At 42.1% G+C, this 21,459-nt stretch overlaps 2 long non-coding RNA genes across 3 annotated transcripts in view; one reads left to right on the top strand and one right to left on the bottom strand.

The window, feature by feature from the left end:
- Nucleotides 1-18,769: 18,769 nt before the first annotated feature.
- Nucleotides 18,770-21,459, top strand: part of LOC308186171 — a 15,517-nt gene continuing 12,827 nt past the window's right edge. For both annotated transcript variants that reach the window (XR_013943942.1, XR_013943943.1), the window contains exon 1: nt 18,770-18,873. This is a non-coding gene — a long non-coding RNA (uncharacterized lncRNA). The remainder of the gene's footprint in view (nt 18,874-21,459) is intronic.
- LOC308186170 overlaps nt 18,868-21,459 on the bottom strand; it is a 22,124-nt gene continuing 19,532 nt past the window's right edge. Inside the window, exon 3 of the long non-coding RNA XR_013943941.1 lies at nt 18,868-19,388. This is a non-coding gene — a long non-coding RNA (uncharacterized lncRNA). The remainder of the gene's footprint in view (nt 19,389-21,459) is intronic.

The following is a 21,459-nucleotide window of genomic DNA, read 5'->3' as shown; positions in this document are numbered from 1 at the left end:
AAGGATAATGTGTAAAAAAATCCATGAATAAACAGAACTGTGTGTTCTGCCAAGTAGCATTTTCTGGTGTTTGTAACGTATAGCTCTGTGCTGTAATACAAGAGGACAGCTTCCCAGCAGCATTAAAACTGTCAGCAAAGTAGCTAGTCTTCACATTTCTGTTCATTTTGTTTTGTTTTAAAATTCTCATTTGTTATGCCATTTGGCTTTTCCTTTCTGTCCCACCAGCTTTCAGGGGATCCAGACCTATATATTATCAAGGTGCTGCTCCCAGCAAGACACTAGGGTTCCCTTACATGCGGCTGCTTTCTGTGCTGCAAGAGTCGCTGAGCAAGTTCAAAGTCCAATGTTTTCACTTTGTGAGGGGTTTGGTAGGTATTATAGGATTATCGATTTGACAACATTCGACAGGGTTATGCACATGACTGGAGTACTCACCCAGAGGAGCCCAGACATATGTAAAGGCTTCCCTATGCATATGGGCTTGCTCTAACACAGCCATGACTCGTCTGGACTTAATTTCTTGTATCACACCAACCTCATAGAGCAGAAAAAAACAATCAAACCACAGCATCTTTGCAGAGAAAGCAAACAGGCCTATTACCACCCTGTGGAAAGTACACAGTGTTCCTGGGATGGGCTAGTACAAAAATAATTTAGGGAAAATGTGATGCTTTTGAAAGGATCCTAATTATATTGTCTTCAGATATGCAATTCTTTCCTGACTTTCAATAGGTTGTAATGCAAGGGCCTGGAAAGATGCGAAAGACAAGTCCAGGTTCCAAAAATGTCTGTGGTTTTAGCCCCACAGAACCTCTGTGAATACTAAAAAGTGGGTTGAGGGCACCATGTGCGCTCACTCTCTTTTTACTCTATAAACTTTTCCTTAGGGAGGCAGAAGATATTATCATAGGATCATAGAATAGTTTGGGTTGAAAGCAATCTTAAAAGTCATCTAATTGCTACCCCCCCTGCCATGGACAAGGACAACTTCCACTAGACCAGGCTGCCCAAAGCCCCATCCGGCCTGGCCTTGAACATTTCTAGGGATGGGGCATCCACAGCTTCTCTGCGCAGCCTGTGGCAGTGCCTCGCCATCCTCTGAGTAAAGAATTTATTCCAAATATCTAATCTAAACCTACTCGATTTTAGTTTAAAGCCATTACTCCTTGTCCTATCAATCAACCCCCTGAAAAAGAGTCCCTCCCCAGCTTTCCTGTAGGTCCCCTTTAGGTAACGGAAGGCTGCAATGAGATCTCCCCAGAGCCTTCTTTTCTCCAGGCTGAACAACCCCAGCTCTCAGCCTGTCTTCATAGGAGAGGTGTTCCAAACCTTTGATCACCCTCATGGTGCTCCTCTGGACCTGCACTAACAGTCCCAAGTCTTTCTTATGCTGGGGGCTCCAGAGCTGAATATCATCCTCCAATTTAGAGAAAGGGATATCATGCAGGACAGTGTCAAATGCCTTGCACAAGTCCAGGTAGATAACACTAGTTTCTCTTCGCCTACCCCATTTTAATGGCTACTACTGTTGCAGGGATATACAGTAATACAAAATAAATAAATAAATAACTTAAAAAAAAATTTACTTGCTGTATACTACATAAATGTCTCTAAATCAGAGAGACATGGATTGAACAGATGGACTTCTTGGTGGGTAAGGAATTGGCTGTATGGTCTCACTTAAAGAGTTGCAGGCAATACCTCAATGTCCAGGTGAATATCTCCTCAAGGGTCAGTATTGGGACTGGCGCTATTTAACATCTTTGTCAGTGACGTGGACAGTGAAATTCAGCGCAGCCTCAGCAAGTTTGCTGATGACACCAAGATGTGTGGTGCAGTCAACACACTGAAGGGAAGGGATATCATCCCGAGGGACCTGGACAGGCTCAGGAGGTGGGCCTGTGAGAATCATGAAGTTGAACAAGGCCATATGCAAGGCCCTGCACCTTGGACAGGTTAATCCCAAGCACAAATACAGGCTGGGAGGAGAATGGATTGAGAGCAGCCCTGAGGAGAAGGACCTGGGGGTGTTGGTTGGTGAGAAGCTCAACATGAGCCAGCAACGTGTGCTTGCAGCCCAGAAAGCCAACCATATCCTGGGCTGCACCAAAAGAAGTGTGGCCACCAGGTCGAGGCAGATGATTCCCCACCTCTCCTGTGCCCTCGTGAGAACCCTCCTGGAGCAGGGTGTTCAGCTGTGGGGCCCCCAACACTAAAAGGATGTGGACATATTAGAAAAAGTACAGAGGAGGGCCTGGAGCACTTCTCCTATGAAGAGAGGCTGAGGGAGTTGAGGTTGTTGAGCCTGGAGAAGGCAAGGCTCCGGGGAGACCTCACTGCAGCCTTCCAGAACCTAAAGGGGGCCTGCAAGAAAACTGGAGAGGGACTCCTTGTCAGGGAGGGGAGTGATAGGACAAGGGGTAATGCCTTTAAACTAAAAAAGGATAGGTGTATATTAGATATTCAGAAGAAATTCTTTACTCAAAGGGTGGTGAGGCACTGGAACAGGTTGCCCAGAGAAGCTGTGCATGCCCCATCCCTGGAAATGTTCAAGGCCAGGCTGAATGGGGCTTTGAGAAACCTGGTCTAGTGGGAGGTGTCCCAGACTGTGGCAGCAGGGTTGGAGCTGGGTGATCCTTAGTGTCCTTTTTCAATACAAACCATTCTGTGAATCTATGAAAAAAGCAGATTAATTTCCAACTCTCTATTCTTCCACATATCCTGAACTGAGGCTGGGTGGAGATCATGGGGAGAAGGACAGGAGAAGGAAGTTGGCATTAGGAAAAGAAGAGCACCTGTAGTTAGGTCATCCATATGCGTCTTCACTCTTTCATGTCCCAGGATATTGAGAATCATGTGAAATGAACATTTGGCAGCAAAGCCCATAGTTGCTGGGCTTTATATATGATATTTGCATTGCCAGCCTGATCTGTTACTGCTATCTGTGGGACCAGGGGAGTTACAGAGAGTGAAGGAAGATCACGTCCTGCTGAGCACCAGCACTGCTCTGTCTGGGTCACTGTTGCAAACACAGGGCTGCCCTCCCTCCAGTCCGGTGACTAATCTCAGAGACAGACACAGATATGGAGAGAGCAGCCAGGCTTTGCATAAGGAACTGTTCATCATTTCACCCTGGGCCGCACAAACTGAGCAGAAGCTGGCTTTACCGGATCAATGATTGCTGGGTACATGAAATTCCTACTGAACTAATTCACACCTTAATAAAAGGCAGTGTAATTCGTAGGCTGTGGTCCATAACATGAGAGCTATATCATATTGTACCCATGGATACAAAGCAACTGCTTCCTCTCCAAGGCTGGTGTCTTGGGTTGCTCTAAAAGGCCTGATCAGGAATGCTGGTGTGGTAATGCAGGAATATAATAGGTCCTCTGTGAGGCAGCCCTCAAATATTTCTCTTAAAAGCTCATCTCACCATGGTAATAATCACCTAATAATCTTAACACATGCTACTTTGAGAATGTAGAGTATGTTTTATGATATTTGCTTCAGCAGACACCTTCCTTAATGGAGCTCTTTTGTGACCAGACATCCGAAAGAAAAAGAAACTTATCCACAACTATAGGGTACATAACTTCCTAATGTTACATTTTTGTTTTCATTTAAAACTGCCCTAAGTAGGAGAAAAGTTACATGAATAAGCAGAAAAGAGGTGGCTCAGTGGGAAAGTTGGAACGGTTTTGATGTCTAAGTTATTTTCCATGTCTAGATTCTTTTCCACAATATCATTTTGATTTTTTTTTTCCAAGAGCATGTTAAAAGAACAACAATTTTGTGGTCAGAGTATAAAATCATGAACAAATTCTCAATGGGAATCTGTGGATAGACTGTAAGTTGGGAAAGAATCATTTATATCCCTGTACAAACAGGTGTAATCCCCAAAGGCTCTTTGCACTTAGCCATACTGTTTAGTATTCAATTACACTTAATGCAGTATACAGCCTGCATGAATGTATTTATATAGTGAGTTCATACATGTAGAGAGCATACTATATAGTTCACTACTATACAGTACACAATGGATTGTATAGTATCTGCCTACTTTAGAGACCTCAGTGGGTATTTATTTGAGTGTAGGCTAACTGAGCACAGACATGCCATGGGTATTTAGAGCTCATAGACTTGGTTTACCCTTAATGACCTAAAAATAACAAGCCAAGTTCATGTGGGAGTCAAAGGATGCCTACAGTGGGTGTAGCTCTACCTGTTGATTCCTAACATTATATAAATTATATAACATTTTAAACTCTGCCACATACCAGTCCTCACAAATTCACATCACTTGCAAATCCCACCTGCCTCCCCGAACTAACCCTTTTCACTGTTTAAAGAAAAAAATGAATCACGGATAATAATCTCATTAATAATAGGGAAGAACGACGACATACTGAGCAGCTCTCACCTTTTCTTTCTAACCCAGAGCAGGCAGTCCGGTGACTGCCCCGGCAATGCTGTTGTCACCAACAGCCACCTGCCACTGAACAACAACCACAAGTGAGCAGACCGGGATGCACATTGCCCAGCTGCTCCTGTCGTTTCCTTGTAGCACCTCCACCACCCCTGCTGCACTCTGGATCCTGCCCCTTGCGCATGCACCACTGCCCCGTTGCTGACATGCATTTTCCTGTCCGTGGTTAGCAACCTTCTCGTGGCTGCTCTGCCTTCTCCTCCAGCGGCCACTTACTCCTCAGCACAGATGTTCCTGCCTTGTGACTGTATGAACGACACTCAAGCCCATTGTTGGTCCTTGCTGGTATGCTTAGAGGTGCTTGTGGAAACTGTAGCTGGTGCCAGTTTCCCTGTGCTTGAGCTCAGATCTCAGCATGGGACAGTCTCTCTTCTCATTCGGTGAAAGGGGAACAAACTTCTGGTTTTGGCACCATTCACTGCAGAAATGCTGATAAATTTCCATGGTCCAATGGAAGACCAGGTAGCCACCAGAGCAGCTCTGGTTTCTTGGTGTTTGGGGAAAGTAATTGAGTGAGTAATGCAGTGGCCTTATCAGATCATCTGGCTTCTAGGGAATGTCACAGGTTGTGTACTTCCAAATTTCTGAATCAGGTGACAGAAAAGCAAAATCACAAGCTACAGCATTACATACATATTTTCTGAAGGAATACTGTCTGTTAATTAACCCTCACTGCTCCATGTTTTCTTGCTTTTATGTGTACTTTTAAAAAAACTCTGTAGAATTTTTTATTACTTTCTGCTGTTTATGTTTTTTGAATCACTACCTTTGTCTTTCCTCTGGGACCATTCTGATGCAAATACAACATTGAGATCTGCATAGCCACTTGTTCCACCTGGGATTTCACTAGCTGATTAAATAACATAATTAAAAACATAGTCGTGAGGGATAGGCATATTATATCACTGCAGTTGTGTTCCAGTTGTAAATATTTTCCAAGTGTCCCCTCCTGTATTTGGAAGTTTGAAGGTAAAGATGAATGGTCTCTAGCAAGACAAAATACTAGCAGATTCCTCAGAGAAAATTACTGCCTGAGCCCTGCTGTGAAAAACCATTTGGTTGCTAGAAGTAGTTGGGATGTTGTCATTAAGATGGCTGTTGTTTGAGATGAAATGATTCGCCATTCTTTGGTAAATAAGAGGGCTCTGTATCCCTCTGATTCATTGTGAAAGTGTCCTCTACAGCCCAGGAATGTACATGTTTTGAGGCTGAAAATCCTCTTCTAAATCCTACTTATCCAATGACTGCACAAAAACTTCCTGTACACCACAAAAAATGAAAATAACAAATATATATACTGACTTTAGACTAAACTTGGCTGCCCTCTTATGTGTGGACAGCAGTCCAGTGCCTGAGAAATCCCACTCACTGGCATAAAGATGTTGCTAAAACAGACAGTACCCCTGGTTTTAGGCATTTATAGCAGAGTTAATTCAAAGAACATTCACCTGGGATGGCCAGCACAGCAGCACCAGCCTCTGGCTGCAAGTCTTCTTCATGTGGAAGCTCCCAGGGCTCATCTGAACTCTAAAGCAGATCAATTAAACAACAACAACAACAACAAAAATCATTATAAATCTACATATGCACTGAGATATGGAGGTTTATGGATATTTCATCAAAGCTTTAGGTCATAGTTCCCAATGACTTTAGTGTCTTTTAGCCACTTTTACTGTGCCCCTCGCTGTGGCTGGTGGCAGTGCTGCTCCTGTGGCTGCCTGCGCTGAGTGCTGTGGGTGGAGGTAGCAACACCTTGTGGTATGTATGTTATGGATGGATGCATGCAAAAATCACAGTCTTCTGCAGAGGTGAACCCAAGTGGCTGCTGTGCACCACGTGTAACATCATTCTTGGGAACAATTCCACTAACCTGGTTTGAATAATACAAGAAACTGCAAATGACTTTGGAAACTGTTCATACCATTCTTCCCCCTCACCCCTCTCTCCAAGTTGTCATATGATGGCAGAGAAACTCTAAAAATCCCTTATGATCACAGTTACTGGGTTTTATTGCTTTTCAGTTCCAGTTGTTTGGTGGAAATAAGAAAAATGGAAATTGATTCAAAAACCAGAACTAATTTGAGATTTTTTTTCTGAGGTTTTCATGTTTTGTGTAATTGCATGTGTTCTGGAATTTAATACTTAGTTGTTGTGAATTGCACAGACAGCCCAGCACAGACGGGTCTGGGCTCTTTGCACATTATGCCTATGCATTTGTATGTTCAGGCCACTATAATTTGCTTTTCAAAAAAAGTATGGAAACAAAATCTCACAATATTTAGAGCCAAATTTTTGTAAACTCTTTTGCAAGTGGTTTTGATCTGGCTTCTACAATTGCACTCCCCATTTTTTTTGTCCACAAGTCTATGTGCAAACAGTGTTTTTTTTTGTTTTGTTTTGTTTTGTTTTTCTGTCTGTGGTCTCAGATGTATGCATGATAGCTACATATGCACGTACTCACATGATCAAATAGAGGTGATGTTTCCCCACTTAATTCCAGCACAAATGCAATCTGGAGGTAAAAATCAAAGATGTGTTTGCAAAAATCATGTGATGATGTTTTTCCCGCAAAATGCCATTGTTGTAAAAGTGACAGCGTGTTTTAAGAGCACTTATGTTTACTGTACACTGATTACAATGCCCTTTCTGAAAAATGGTTGACATGGACATATGTGTTACTAGTTTTAATATAAATAAATAATATCTACAGAAGATTAGGATGACATCATTACATTCATCTTCAACATTTTTCTCCACTCAATAAATAAGCCCTAGTCCTTCACACCATGGAAGTCCATTTTAAGATCCTGAGAGAGGCTTAAGAAACGTGTATGTTCTCTGCACAAGAGGGAACCTCTCTGTTAAAAAGCAGTAATAACTGTGCTCAAGAGTACACTGTTCTGAAATAACGTGTTTAGTTAAAAATTTCAAAAGGATATCAAAAAGGTGAAGTGGAAAGAAAGAAGTGTTTGCTTAAACACTATAAAAAGAGAATTTGAGACCAGATTTCTCAAGACTTGCAGTCTCTCAGGCTGCTCTAATTTGAGAGGGGAATGAGAAATGAAAATTAATATTTCACTTGAGAAAAGAGTGCAAAAGATGTCCTTAAATGAACCACCTAAAAGACTTTCTTTCAATTACCCTTGGACTGAAAACTAATATCAGAAACTGTTTTCCTTACATTCAGTAATTAAAGCCAAGTTCTTGTTCTTTTGCGAGAGCTACATCTCCAAGTGAAATGTCAGGCCTTTTCCAGAGACATCTGTGGGGGTGATCTTTGAAATATTATAAAATTTTTACTTTTCCTTCCTGAGCTTCTTGTGTGGTAAGCAGCACTGATGCCTCTGACTCCCATTATGGAGAAGATCCAAGAACGTCCATGTATCAACTTGGCATATTTTCAAGAATTTCCTTTTTTTTTCTTTTTTGTCTACTGTGGGACCTAGGTTCCCTTGGAAAAAAAAAGAAAAAAAAAAAGAAAAAAAAAGCCATGCTGTTTAGAATCCAGTGTTCGGTAGTCTGATGCTGGAGAATTATATATTGTAGTTCAAGAAAATTTCTGTTGGATGAGAACAGTAAAGGGAGTATCCATGAAAGCCACATGGACATGTGCATCCTTCCAAATATAATTCCTTTCCAAACTAAGCAAGGATTAACTAAAGATGTTTTGGAACCACAAAATGTTATTTTTAAAAGGTAGCTAGTGATTGAGATAGATTAAGACTAAACATGACTGGGATCGGCCAAAACCACGAGGAGCTTAACTTGTTCACATATTTATGGCTGGAGCAGAATTTGAGGGCCTTCAGCAATCCAAGGCCTGAAATCCTCCAACATATTTTGTGGTGGAGTGATAGGCTGTTGGTCTTGCTTTGCCTTGTCTTTTTTGTTTTTGTTTTTTTTTTTGCACAGACTTGTCCCTTCCTCCCTCCCACGCACATCAACAGATCAGTTCAAACAGTGTCCCTGCAGGTCACTGAGTCCCAAAGCACTGTCCAGTGCTTTTTAAAAAGCAAGAAGGACTCAGCTGAGAGATGCTCCATAACCTTGCGACCAAGGTCACATTCAGCCAGTAGCTTCTCCCCGACGCTATCTCTTGTTCCCAGGGGGACAGGGCACCAGGGCAATCTTCTCATGGGCATTTATTAGCCTAATGGTGGAGAAAGGGTTGTGAGAATGAGAATTAGGGTACACATGTGTGGACATGTGTCCGTGATGAGCTTTACGGGAACAGGCAATGATTACTTCTTCTTAAGCCAAAGGAAAGAGTCTCTCAGTTTATCCCAGTGGGAGCCATTGTTTATTTATTTGTATTGCTTTCCAATCATACCTATTTTAAGAGTGATATTGTGACCTTTCACATTAACAGCAACAACATCAGACAGCTTTGATGAACTCCAAGATCCAGACTCCAAAACCACTCATTCAATTTATCTCCACCACTTGCTCAATGAACATCATTCATCGTTTCATCAGCAGACTTGAGAAAATTAGTAATGTCTATAATCATGCTGAAATCATCAAAACTTTTCTTAAATATAAAACAACTGGCACCTATTTCAAGACAGACACAGACACTAACGTTGCTCTGGTTTCACTTCAGTGGAACAATGTTTATTCACCTGGGCTGATGTCTTTCCAGGACAGGGCACTAAATGGTAGATAACACCACTTACTCATTTCAAAAATGCACTCAATCAATTTTGACTATGGTTTTGTGTGTTTTAAAAATCACTTAAAGGCCTGAAACAAACCATTTGTATGTATGTATGTACATACATATACACATATATACACATTTACATATATATATGGGAGGGGGAGAGTGGAAGTGTGTGAGTGCGTCAAGCGTAATGCATTGTTGCACCCTTTGCTAGCTAAAACAGAACAATCCAACTGTCAGCAGTTACACAGAGACTGAGAACGAGAACTAGATCCAGCCTCACTGGCAAAAGCAGTAATAAAAATAACAACTTGTACATTTTATTTGGCCAGTGATTTTAAATGATAAGTGTTTTTGTAAATGCAAGGCCAATATATGATAGAAGAGATATTTATATACATTGTCTAACCACAATACTGGGATTGCTTTAAATTTGACTTTACTCTTTCTTCATTCGTGTGTGCTGACTGCATGTTATGATAACTGTGAGAAGGTTTCTCAAGGGACTGGAGTGCTTCCAGTACAGTGTGTTCTGCTGATGTGGTGAGTATCATTTTACCAATAACAAGGGGGAAAGTATATGCTGTAACTGCAGTTAATTTATTTGATTTCCAAGGACACTGAAAGAAAAGTTAAATTACAGCAAATGAAATATTAAGGCAAATATCTGGAAAAAGAAGATTCTTTCCCATACACTAGTGGAAGGAGAGGTTGTGACTAACTATCCATACATGTATAAAATATAGTGGGGCATACAAAGCTTCATTGCATCTTCCATGGAGAAAACTGCTGAAATCAAAGTTTGCATGTCCTGTAACAGGTTAGATGCTTCCAACAAGGGAAGAAGAAAGGGAAAGAGGAAGGTATTGATTTTGTTCCTTAGTCTCACATCACACCAGTGGCCAGAACAGACCTGGCAAAATGACAGGGCATCTGATGCCTTCCTCAACAGGTTTCCTCAGCCTCTCCTCCTTAGGTTCATCAGACTGGCATGAGATCTTTGGTTCATGCCAATAGAGATGATGGCAATCAGAGTTCAGAAAAGATACTGAGTCTTGGAGGGAAAAAAATAAATAAATAGAAAATGGCTGAGATTTGGAGAAGCACCACAGAGTTGTATCATTTGCATACAGGTTGGAAAACATTGACATTAGGAGGAGTTTGTAATGTATCCCCTGTGGCAGATATAATATGTGAAATAAATGTTGCATATCTTGTGTACAATATCCTCTGTCCTTCAAGGGAACATGGGTTGACAGCTTAGCAGTTCCACCCATCTCTGAAAGTAACAGGTTGCCACACAAAAATTTGATGTTGGGAAGGAGTCTAGCAGTGCTGGCCTCTCTTCCCTGGGGTCTACATCTTATCACATCTCTTGCTCTTAACCAGGCTCTGTCCCTGCACCTGCCAGCCCTCACTCTTTCTATCAGAATCCTGTCTCAGAGCCTCAGGCCACCAGGGTGAGCAATCTGTATCTAACTTCTGGAATGAACATATCCATGCCTACTGTCTCCACATTAATCCCTTTGTTGTAATTATCTTTTAAGGAACTCTTCAAGTGCCATGTGCAGCAGATCCCCAGGGGTGTTGTATGGCCCTGGCTGCTACTCAGCCTTCTTACTCCTTGTCACAAATCAGACTTCTTTTGTGAGGCCACAGTCTCCCAGTTTTCTCACCTAGGACTGATTTGCCACCACCCAACCCTTTTATGAGCTCTCTCTAGCCTTAGGTCCCATCTGAATGAACCACTGTTCATCTGGTGTGGACATAAGTGTAGCCAGCTCTGCTAGATACCTAGCTCTGAGTGCTTCTTGCCTGCTAAAATCCAGACCCACAATTGCCTTTCTTGTGTTTCTCATCTAATTATGTCTGGCAGGCAGTGAAGCTTTGTTTTTCCTCCAAGTACTTTTTCCATCGATCATTAAAGCAGCTTTGTTCCAGCCAGCATATCTATTGTGCATGTCAACCTTTCCTTAGGGCAGGCAAAGCCCACTTTCATGCTTTGCAACACACCAAATGTATTTTGGCATGAAACAAAGACATTAATAACGATGTATAAATTCAAATGCACTAATTAGTTTGTGAGTAACGCATTCCATCACCAGTGCATGAGCTGAAGGAACGCAGCCAGAAAATCCAGATTACAGTCACAAGGAGGAGTCTCAATTATTCTAGTCTTAGCATGCGTAACTATAACACCATAAGGCACAGAATTGTCTAACTCTGTTAAAAAGTCAGTGTAAAAATTAAAGAAAACTGAAAATACCACCATATTTAGAAGGAAAAACATGTTTCAGGTCAATCTGGAAGGATTCTGGGGAGTTATTCCCCAATCCTGCCACCACATCCTTTAACAAACTGATTTGCCTGTGATGCCAAACATGTATGTACCAAGCATGAGGGAAGGCAACCTTCTCTTTTTATTTTACTAAATCTTTTCAGCAAGACTGAAGAAGTAATTGACATTTAGCCAGTGTCCTAAATATTCCAGTAATAAATGCCTTGGCAATACCACAGCTAGACAAACAGATTAAAATAATGAGTGGTACAGAGACTGCTGTGCAACACTTTTTCCCATTAAAAAGTGCTTTCTGTTGCTTATCACTTTGCCAAACAATTCAAGCTGAAATGTTGAGTGTCTGCTATGAGGTTGATTTTTCTGGGAAAAAATTCTGCTAGAATGGAAACATTTATGAGAATGAAATTGCAAGATGGGAGAGGGAGGGGGAATCAGCTGCTTGCCCACATTAAAAAAAAAAAAAAAGAAATTTACTCCAGACATTTCACTGAGTTTTTGTTGCACTCTGGAGCTGGGATTTAATATCAGGCCAAAAGACGACTATTTTGTATTAAAGGTATTTGGAGTTGAATTCCAAGGTTATGCCTTAAGACTGAATCCAAAGCAATAATACTGACTTGGTCAGATCATTAATACTCCAGAAGGGATTTGGATACACCTGAAGTTCTGAGAGAACAATTACTTTGAGATTAAATCTGTGACAGCAGTTACTTCCACAAGGCCTGAATTTCAGTCTCAACTTGTTCTCAGATATGAACCTGTCCAAAACCATTCCCAAAATATACATCTGAACAACACTTTTCAGGTCTATGTTTAGCCAAAATGGAGAAGGGCTTGTTAAAGAAAATGTTATTACTGAGAAAAAAATAAAAGACAATATTTACTCATGTTGGAAATGAAAGGGTCTACAGATCTCATGCTTAAAGATTCAGAATCATATTGTGCTCTTAGTGGTGGATACATCCATCAGCACAATACCTTGAGAGGAAAATGTACTCCTTGCCCAAGTGATGCAAAATATAGGAATTTGTTCTAATGTTCCCTGCATTCATCATGCATAGCATAGCCAAAACCCTTGAGTGAACGCAACAGAAGAACAGAGCAGCATTATTTGCTAGATTGGAAAACCGAAACTGAGAAGCCCTGGGCTCCCTGGAGGCACCATGTCAGCTCTGCTGCAGCACAACATGCTAAACATTGCGGTGTACTCACTTTTGACTGTTTCTCACCCTTTCCAAGCTGATGATCTTGTGCAGAAAGTGCTGCTTTTTTATTTATCTCTTTCAACAGATGATTGAGCTGATTCCCAAAAAGGATTCCCATGAAGTTTTGTTTGAGCAGGTACTGAAGGTTTAAGGTAAAAACTGCATTACTACTGGGTTTTGTTACAAGTAGGAGTAGTTGTGGCAGTCATAATAGTAGTAGTTATTTTTGCAGTGATAATCAGGGCCCAACATAAGCTGCAACTGCTCCTGTGCCAGGCAACAGAGGTGTTCACAAGTGTGCTGCCAAGGGGAGCCAAACTGTGGTGGCTGGCATCCTTGCTTGGGGTCCTTCAACAGTCCCCATGCTGTAGGTTTTGGCTATAAAGCTTGGGCAAGAAGGGACAGGCCATGGCAGGCCAGTACATCAGGCAGGCTTTAGGAGATGCCAAAGCAGCAGCAAGAGGAAAGAAGGAAGGTGGGAAGAGTGGTTTATACAGAGGTATCCTAGGACTAGATCCACAACCGTGGAGAAAAGCTGCAGTCCTCACCCTGGGGATGCTGGGCAGGCAACAGCTAAGGAAACACAAGAGAGGAGGGCACATGACTGGTCTCAGCCTCTTGGGAGTGAGAAGGTGAACCCGGGGCTCCCACCACCCAGCAGATCACCTGCTCAACTGCTGGGGATAGCCGACAGGACATGCTGGGGTCAGCCACTGGCAGGGATGAATACCTGGTTTGTTTTCACAAGTTGTTGGGGGCAGTAAGCAGGGATGTCTGCTAGCACGGTCTGCCTTCAGGTTTTGGGTTGTTTTTGTGTTTGTTTCTTGTTAAAATCCCAAGCCTCTGTCTGAGTTTTTCCTCAGCATAAACTAAAGAAGTGAGGCTGTCTGTTTTCTTACAAGGTGAAAGCACAGCCTAATTTGTTTTCATTAATCTTTCACTGGAAAAATTATGAGAATTAATTTTTCTCCTAGCTGCCAGCTAAAACTGACAACTCTGTCCGCTCTCTAGAAGGTTTTTTTCTCAGCCAGAAGGTTTAGCTTTCTCTAGCCCAATGCTTTCTTGGAGCTTTCAATTTTGTGGTGAAAATTGTCATTTTTCTCATACAACAAAAGTTTTAGTAACATTCATTAACAATTGGGTAGATCTTGAGCCTGTAAGGAGAGGTAGGAAGGAAAGCAACATTATTTGTTTTAGCACTTGTTGCTAACATTCCAGTAGCAAATATTACCTAAAATCAAATATTTTAAAAGGTGGTTGTTTTCCTTCCTTCCTTCCTTCCTTCCTTCCTTCCTTCCTTCCTTCCTTCCTTCCTTCCTTCCTTCCTTCCTTCCTTCCTTCCTTCCTTCCTTCCTTCCTTCCTTCCTTCCTTCCTTCCTTCCTTCCTTCCTTCCTTCCTTCCTTCCTTCCTTCCTTCCTTCCTTCCTTCCTTCCTTCCTTCCTTCCTTCCTTCCTTCCTCCTTCCTTCCTCCCTTCCTTCCTTCCTTCCTTCCTTCCTTCCTTCCTTCCTTCCTTCCTTCCTTCCTTCCTTCCTTCCTTCCTTCCTTCCTTCCTTCCTTCCTTCCATTTTCCCCCCTCAACATACATATTTGGAAGATAAAGACTGGAGACTTCTAGGCTCCCAAGTACAAGGCAGACCTAGATCTATTGGAAGGAGTCCAAAGGAGTCCAATGTAAGATGGTCAAGGGACTGAAGCCCCTCTCCTATTGGGAGAGGCAGAGAGAGCTCAGACAGTTCAGCCCGGTAAAGGAAGGCTCAGAGGGGATCTCATCAATGTCTATAAACACCTGAAGGGAAGGTGCAAAGAAGATAGAGCCAAGCTCTGTTCAGTGGTACCCTGTGCCAAGACAAGGGGCAATGAACATGAACTGGAACACAGGAGGTGCTGCCTGAACATTCAGAAATGCTTCCTTACTGTGCAGGCGACAGAGTACTGGCACAGGACGCTCAGAGACACGGTGAAGTCTCCCTTCTTGGAGATCATCAACAACTGTCTGGTTCTGGGTAACATACCCTAGGTGGAAGAGTTGGACCAGATGGCCTCCAGAAGTCCCTTCCCTTCTCAACCATTCTGTGATCCTGTGATTCTGAGTAACAATACCTGTAAATATAATCCATGATACAGAGTACCAGACACTTTCCACTGATGTTTGAAAGACCAGAGGAGTCTTTCTTTCCTGATGAAATATATTATGCCTTCTAGTAGGAAACCTCTTCTAAGACAAATGAAAGCTGAGTGAGAGGGACTCAGAAAAGCAGAGTGAAACAGAGATCAAAAAATAAAGGAGACTTTCCTAAAAATACTGAAGTAGGAAGTGGCTTCCTAATAAACATGAGTCTGGTGAAGACTATATATATATACTAGTGTGTCCTCCTTTCTAAAGACAGAAAGACACTAGAAATAGTATGTCTCTTTACTTGAAGCTGATGGCAAAACTGCTAAAAATACCCAAGAAATATTACTTGTGTTTAAAAAAAAAAAGAAAAAAAAAAAAAAGGAAAGAAATTATCATAGAATAGAATGGTTTGGGTTGGAAGGGACCCAAAAGATCAATTAGTTCCAACCCCCTGCCATGGGCAGGGACACATCCCACTAAACAAGATTGCTCAAAGCTCCATCCAACCTGGCCCTGAACACCTCCAGGGATGGGGCATCCACAGCTTCTCTGGGTGACCTGTGCCAGTGCCTCACCACCCTCTGAGTAAAGAATTTCTTCCAAATATCTAATCTAAACCTACCTTTTTAGTGTAAAGCCATTGCTCCTTGTCCCACCACTCCAGTCCCTGACAAAGAGTAGGTCCCTCACCACCTTTCTTATATACCCCCTTTAGGTACTGGAAGGACACTATAAGGTCTCCCCGGAGCCTTCTCTTCTCCAGGCTGAACAACCCCAACACCCTCAGCCTGTCTTTGTAGGAAAGGTGCTCCAGCCCTTTGATCATCCTTGTGGCCATTCTCTGGACTCATTCTAATATGTCTATGTCCTTCTTGTGCTGGAGGCCCCAGAGCTGATCACAGTGCTCCAGGTGGGGTCTCATAAGAGTACCGTAGAGCCTTGACCTGCTGACCACGCCTCTTTTGATGCAGCCCATGATATGGCTGGCTTTCTGGGCTGCAGGTGCAGATTGAAAGCTCATGTCAAGCTTCTTGTCAACCAATTACATTACGAACTCTCATTCCATGAAATATCTTTCATGAGAAGGCAAAGTTCAAAATCTGGGTTAATGCATTCTCACCATGAGATGCTTTTGAGTTGGGGGTGGAAGTTGAATGTGATATAAATTTAAAAAATTTCTTTATCAATCTTCAACTCCTGATCTCAAGATCCAGGACATGCATTTTCTGTAATGCTTACCCAGATGTTCTACTCAATGCCTGACCTAGCCCAAGAAATTCCCCAGCATAAATCTTTTTCTTATTTGAACAAGTTGGAAGGCCATCTCCTAGACATGGAAACATTACTGTTGAAATACTGGATTTATAGCAAATTTGTTTTATTGAAGGTTCCTCTTGAATAAATGCTTGCAACCAACTGCGTGAGGTCAACCAAGATGAGAGAAGTGCAAAAAAAAAGAGCACAGTTTCCTTCATAAGAAGTTTAAGAAATGTGTGCAACTCATGCTACCTGAGGTGCTCTGTTTTGGCTTCTATTGCTGCGTTGTCTATTGTAAGGGAGGCCTGAATTTTAAAGAGTTGGACAGAGCTACATTAATTTCCATTGAATGGATGTCTTCTTATGCTTTCCCTTCCCTTCCCTTCCCTTCCCTTCCCTTCCCTTCCCTTCCCTTCCCTTCCCTTCCCTTCCCTTCCCTTCCCTTCCCTTCCCTTCCCTTCCCTTCCCTTCCCTTCCCTTCCCTTCCCTTCCCTTCCCTTCCCTTCCCTTCCCTTCCCTTCCCTTCCCTTCCCTTCCCTTCCCTTCCCTTCCCTTCCCTTCCCTTCCCTTCCCTTCCCTTCCCTTCCCTTCCCTTCCCTTCCCTTCCCTTCCCTTCCCTTCCCTTCCCTTCCCTCCTAAACTCCTCAAGACTGGAATGAATTGACTCAGCCACCTAGGCCAATGTTTGACCAGTGATTTTGTGTTACAGCTGCTCATTATATATTTTCCACTCCTTTATTTGAGCTTGGTTACTAGCCACAGCAAATCAGAGGGCCATATCCCACTCTGATGAACATCAGGATCTGGACCAATTGTTTGCAGAATGCACACGTTGTTTATGCCAGGACTAGAAAGCAAGGACTTCATATATTTTTTTTCTTAACTTTTAACTGTGCAGGCACAGAGAAGCCCATAGAAACTTCTTGAATAATGCAGCAATGAAGGATGGGAAAAACAAGAAAGGGAAAACTTAGGTGGGAAAACAGCATAAATAATGGAGATGTATAGAGAGAGTCAGGGAGAGGATAAGGAAAGAAAATATAAATGAGAGTGTTAAAGAAACAAGAGAAAACAAAAGAAGATAATACATTATATCAGAGGAGAAATATAAATGGAAAAACAGCAAAATTGTTACCTTTGCACAAAATATGCTGATAATTTTATTATTATTAAATTTTATCTATTAACATATACCTAGACGTGCATAACCTGATTCAACATGTAATGAACAGATACACAGGTTTAGCTGATTTTTTTTGTATGCCAGGAAATGAAATGAGATGTATTTATCAAGCACATAACTGAGCAGCATCTGCTCATTAAAGCTGACTGAAAGGCAGAAGAAATGACCTTCCCCATCTGTAACTCATGGAGGGATGATCTTGGGGAATATTACCATATGTATTTAATAAAAAGTTGCCGTCATTGGCATTTTCATAAATAAAATAGAGACTTTGTTATCTTGGCAAGAGGTGTTTTTCTGCTGTCCTGATTCAGTCAGGCTTTAGAGTTAAGTGAAACCTGAAAGCTTATGCTTCAGTTTTTCCAATGTAACACATGAATGTCCCTGAATGTATACTATGATAAGGAAGGATGGCTTGCTGAGTTGGAACCTTGAAAAACATAGCTCTAGTACTTACTCACAAAAATAATCCTATTTGCTTATCTATTTAAACCCATAAACAGATTAAAACTTAAAGGCATGATATCCAGTCCTGTTTTGCTTGAGGAAATAAGCCTTGCATGTGGTGGTGATGTTGCAGGGACAGTTCTTTATAGTAAAGAGGGAACAACGACTCTCTGGAACTTTCAAAACACTGCCAGCTCCCTGTTGCACAGGATCTTTTGCTCCTGTTATCTCTTGTAGGTAGTTTGAATTATGGTTGATCCACAAAATCCATCTGCTTTTCCAGGACACAGTAAGAGAAACCTTCTGGGAAAGACCCCAAGTTCTCAAATTCACCACAAACTGACGAAGTATTTTCACACATAAAAAATGTCAACTAGAAACGTTGCTTAGTGTTTCCCAAACTTGCTCCCATCATTTGAGACACTTCTGATGTCATATTTTGAAACCCAACAGCTGCCCAAAACAGAAGTAGATGGAGGCCATTTGGTGCCTGATTTTCTGCACAACAGCACTGGTGTAGCTGTAGGTATGTAACTCAGAGGAGAGTGCAGGTGAAGTGTATAGTTCCAAACTGTCTGGTTCTGTCCTGTCTTCTGCCCTTTGCATCTCCCTTGAAGTTCAAAGCAGGATTTGGTTTCATTACCTATGCCCCTTGGCACTTTAGATAGTGTTTTTGTTTGTTTGTTTGTTTGTTTTGTTTTTTTCCCCTGGGGGTGGGGTGGGTGTTCATCAGAAGCTGAAATCTTATAAAATATTAGCAGTGCACTTGCCTTCCCAGGGATTCATTTTGTCACTTACAATACAGTCAATCTTAAGCTATTATTATTAGCTGTGATGAACTGTATTGGTTTTACACATTGGCTTCCTGCACCTTTTGACATATCAAAGGACTCCTTTCATCAGAAGGTATTGTCTTGGATCCCATCAGCCCTGATTACATGCCTAATTCACTTGTGAGACGGGTCATTAATTGCTTCATAAGCATTTTCCACTACAATGACTCAGCAGGTTGCTCTCACCAGCAGTGGGTATTTTGTCTCCAACCATCTCTTCTTTCTACTTTTCCAAGTCAAGCATTTCCTCAAGGAATGTCATGCTGCAGATGACAGAGCTCGGTTGCTGAGCTTGGATTATTATTCGCTGAAGCTCGGTCTTGCATCTCTCAGCGGATCAGGTCTGGACTCAGGAGCTCAAAGCCTGGGTAAACAAAAGGTAAATCAAGAAGTACAGTTCGTTCCTGGCTGAGGAGGAATTTGTGGTCAAAGACTAGGTGATGTGGTAAGAATATGTTTCAATATATTTCTCCATAACCTGTTAAGGTGAACAGAGGGATACAACCTGTGGAACGGGACCAGCAGTCACTGTATTTCAGTCCAGTAGTGTCTGCATTCAATAGAGAGCAAGTCAGCTCCTAGGTTCAGATATGAAAAACAAGGAAACTGATGAAATGCAAAGGAAGAAGTTGTGTATTAGGCATATATTTCATGCACCCATATGAAAACTATGAGCAATGATTCATAAGTAGCAATTGTCTGAGTACTAATTCTCATTTGATTTGTGTTATGCAGCTATTTGTGATATGTGGTGACTCACCCCTGCTCAATGGCATTGGTCTTCTGGTTGTTGTTAACACCACCCTCCCACTCCCCCGGCCTTCCACTGCTGCTTCTGTCCTCTTTTCGAATTGTTTGTTCTCCCAGATGCCAGAGGTCTTCCATAATATTGTTCTTGAATAAGACAAAGAGAACACAGTCATTCAGTGCTTGTCTGGTTGCACCTGGACCGACACAAACCATTTTGTCAGTGGCCTCTCTAGATTGTGTGATTGGTTTTAAGCCACCTGAACCGATGCTGTCTATACTACTACACCTGGGAGCTGGAAACTAAATCTTGGCAAGGGTCCTTTTGCTCTGAAGCCATTATACAGACAAGAAGCCGACTGTGACTTGGTCACTGAGCATTTTAAGTGTTCTATCTGTGCAGGCTTTCCATAACACAGCTTGAAAGGAAGACAAATGCTAAGGAAAAATAAATTAATAAATAAAATAAAATGCTCTGGCCATTATTTTCAGACATCTTTGCCAGATCTTCAAGTGTGCGCTGATCTCGTCCACTTGCAAAGATGTTTGCCTGCCTGTGCTGGATATGCCAGCCTTGCTCTATTTTAAGCCCAACAGCATTTGCGCAAGAGAGGAAAACAGATCAGGCTGGTTCCAGCCCTCTCTAACTCTTGTCCTTGAAAACACAAGGTGTTCTTCTGCTTTTAGGGGTGCTGCCTCACACAGAGCTTCTTGTTTTCTGTAGCTGTTTAGTATTTGGAAAAAATTGTGTGGAAGATCCGTTGCAGAAAGAAGTTCGTGCAGGCCTAATCATTTCTTGTATCCCCAAGGACCTTTTCTTCCTCATTCAGCCTGTTTCCTGTAATCCTTTTCAGTCCTTCCCTCAGTGCTTATTCCACATATGTTCTTCCTTCACTCTTTACTGCTCCTTTTATTTTGGTTTTAATCACCTAGAGGCAGATGCTTCCTCCTATTCTGTGTCTAGCAAGGTGTCTAGCACAAGGGCACACTGTTTTCCACGGGCCTAAGCATCTCCGGCTGATATAAGCATGCAGTAAATTTGATTCACTCTGGGGGCATGCTAGATTTACGGCTGCAAAGAATTCCAGCATGTGCTGTTCAATATCTGGTAATACTGGACATGGACCACAGCGCATGCTCTACCATAATAATAATTTGTAGCACAAGCATGGTTTTCCTTTCCCAAAAGCCACAGAGTGGCTTCACAGCATGCTTTCATGCTGCATTTGAGGTAGCGGCATCCTGCTCAGAAAAAAATATATATATTATCTTTAAAAAAGATAAAAAAGTGTTCCTGATATATTTTGCTTTCTTTTGGGACTTTTTCCTTTCAAATATGGAATTGTAAAAGGAAAGATTTTTCCAAATATAACAAAGCCCCCAAAGTAGAAAATTTCTTTTTCCTGCCTGTACCTGCTAGCATTGTGTGGTTATTCCTAATTATTATAGTGTAAAGTGTGCATTGATGACAGCAGAGGCATATTCATATTGCACAGTAATAACAAACAACTAATGACTATGTTTTAAAAGACATTCCTTATCAGGCCACAAGTATGCCCTGATCTGACTTGTTTGGTACAAACTTCAGGTACAATTTCAGCTTCCACTTCTGAAAAAATAAGCATAAAATTGATTAATTTCTATTTGGATTCTGTGACCCACTGAAATGGTTTTATACTGAGAATGCTTGAAATAATTACTTGACACCAAAGGGAGAATGATAACAGCTTTTGCATTCTTCTTCAGATACCTTTTCCATGGTTTAATTAATTAATTATTTTATTTAAGTGAAAATACCTTCTCTGTTACATCCCACAGAGAGGAGAGGAGACTCGAGGAGAGGAGACTCGAGGAGAGGAGAGGAGAGGAGACTCGAGGAGAGGAGAGGAGACTCGAGGAGAGGAGACTCGAGGAGAGGAGACTCGAGGAGAGGAGACTCGAGGAGAGGAGACTCGAGGAGAGGAGAGGAGAGGAGACTCGAGGAGAGGAGACTCGAGGAGAGGAGAGGAGAGGAGAGGAGAGGAGAGGAGAGGAGAGGAGAGGAGACTCGAGGAGAGGAGACTCGAGGAGAGGAGAGGAGAGGAGACTCGAGGAGAGGAGACTCGAGGAGACTCGAGGAGAGGAGAGGAGAGGAGAGGAGACTCGAGGAGAGGAGAGGAGACTCGAGGAGACTCGAGGAGAGGAGAGGAGACTCGAGGAGAGGAGACTCGAGGAGAGG

This window comes from Anser brachyrhynchus (assembly GCF_964034855.1).
Source record: "Anser brachyrhynchus genome assembly, chromosome: Z".
In the NCBI taxonomy this organism is placed as follows: domain Eukaryota; kingdom Metazoa; phylum Chordata; class Aves; order Anseriformes; family Anatidae; genus Anser; species Anser brachyrhynchus.
The sequence above is the reverse complement of the archived record's forward strand: the minus strand, read 5'-3'. Positions and strand labels throughout refer to the sequence as shown.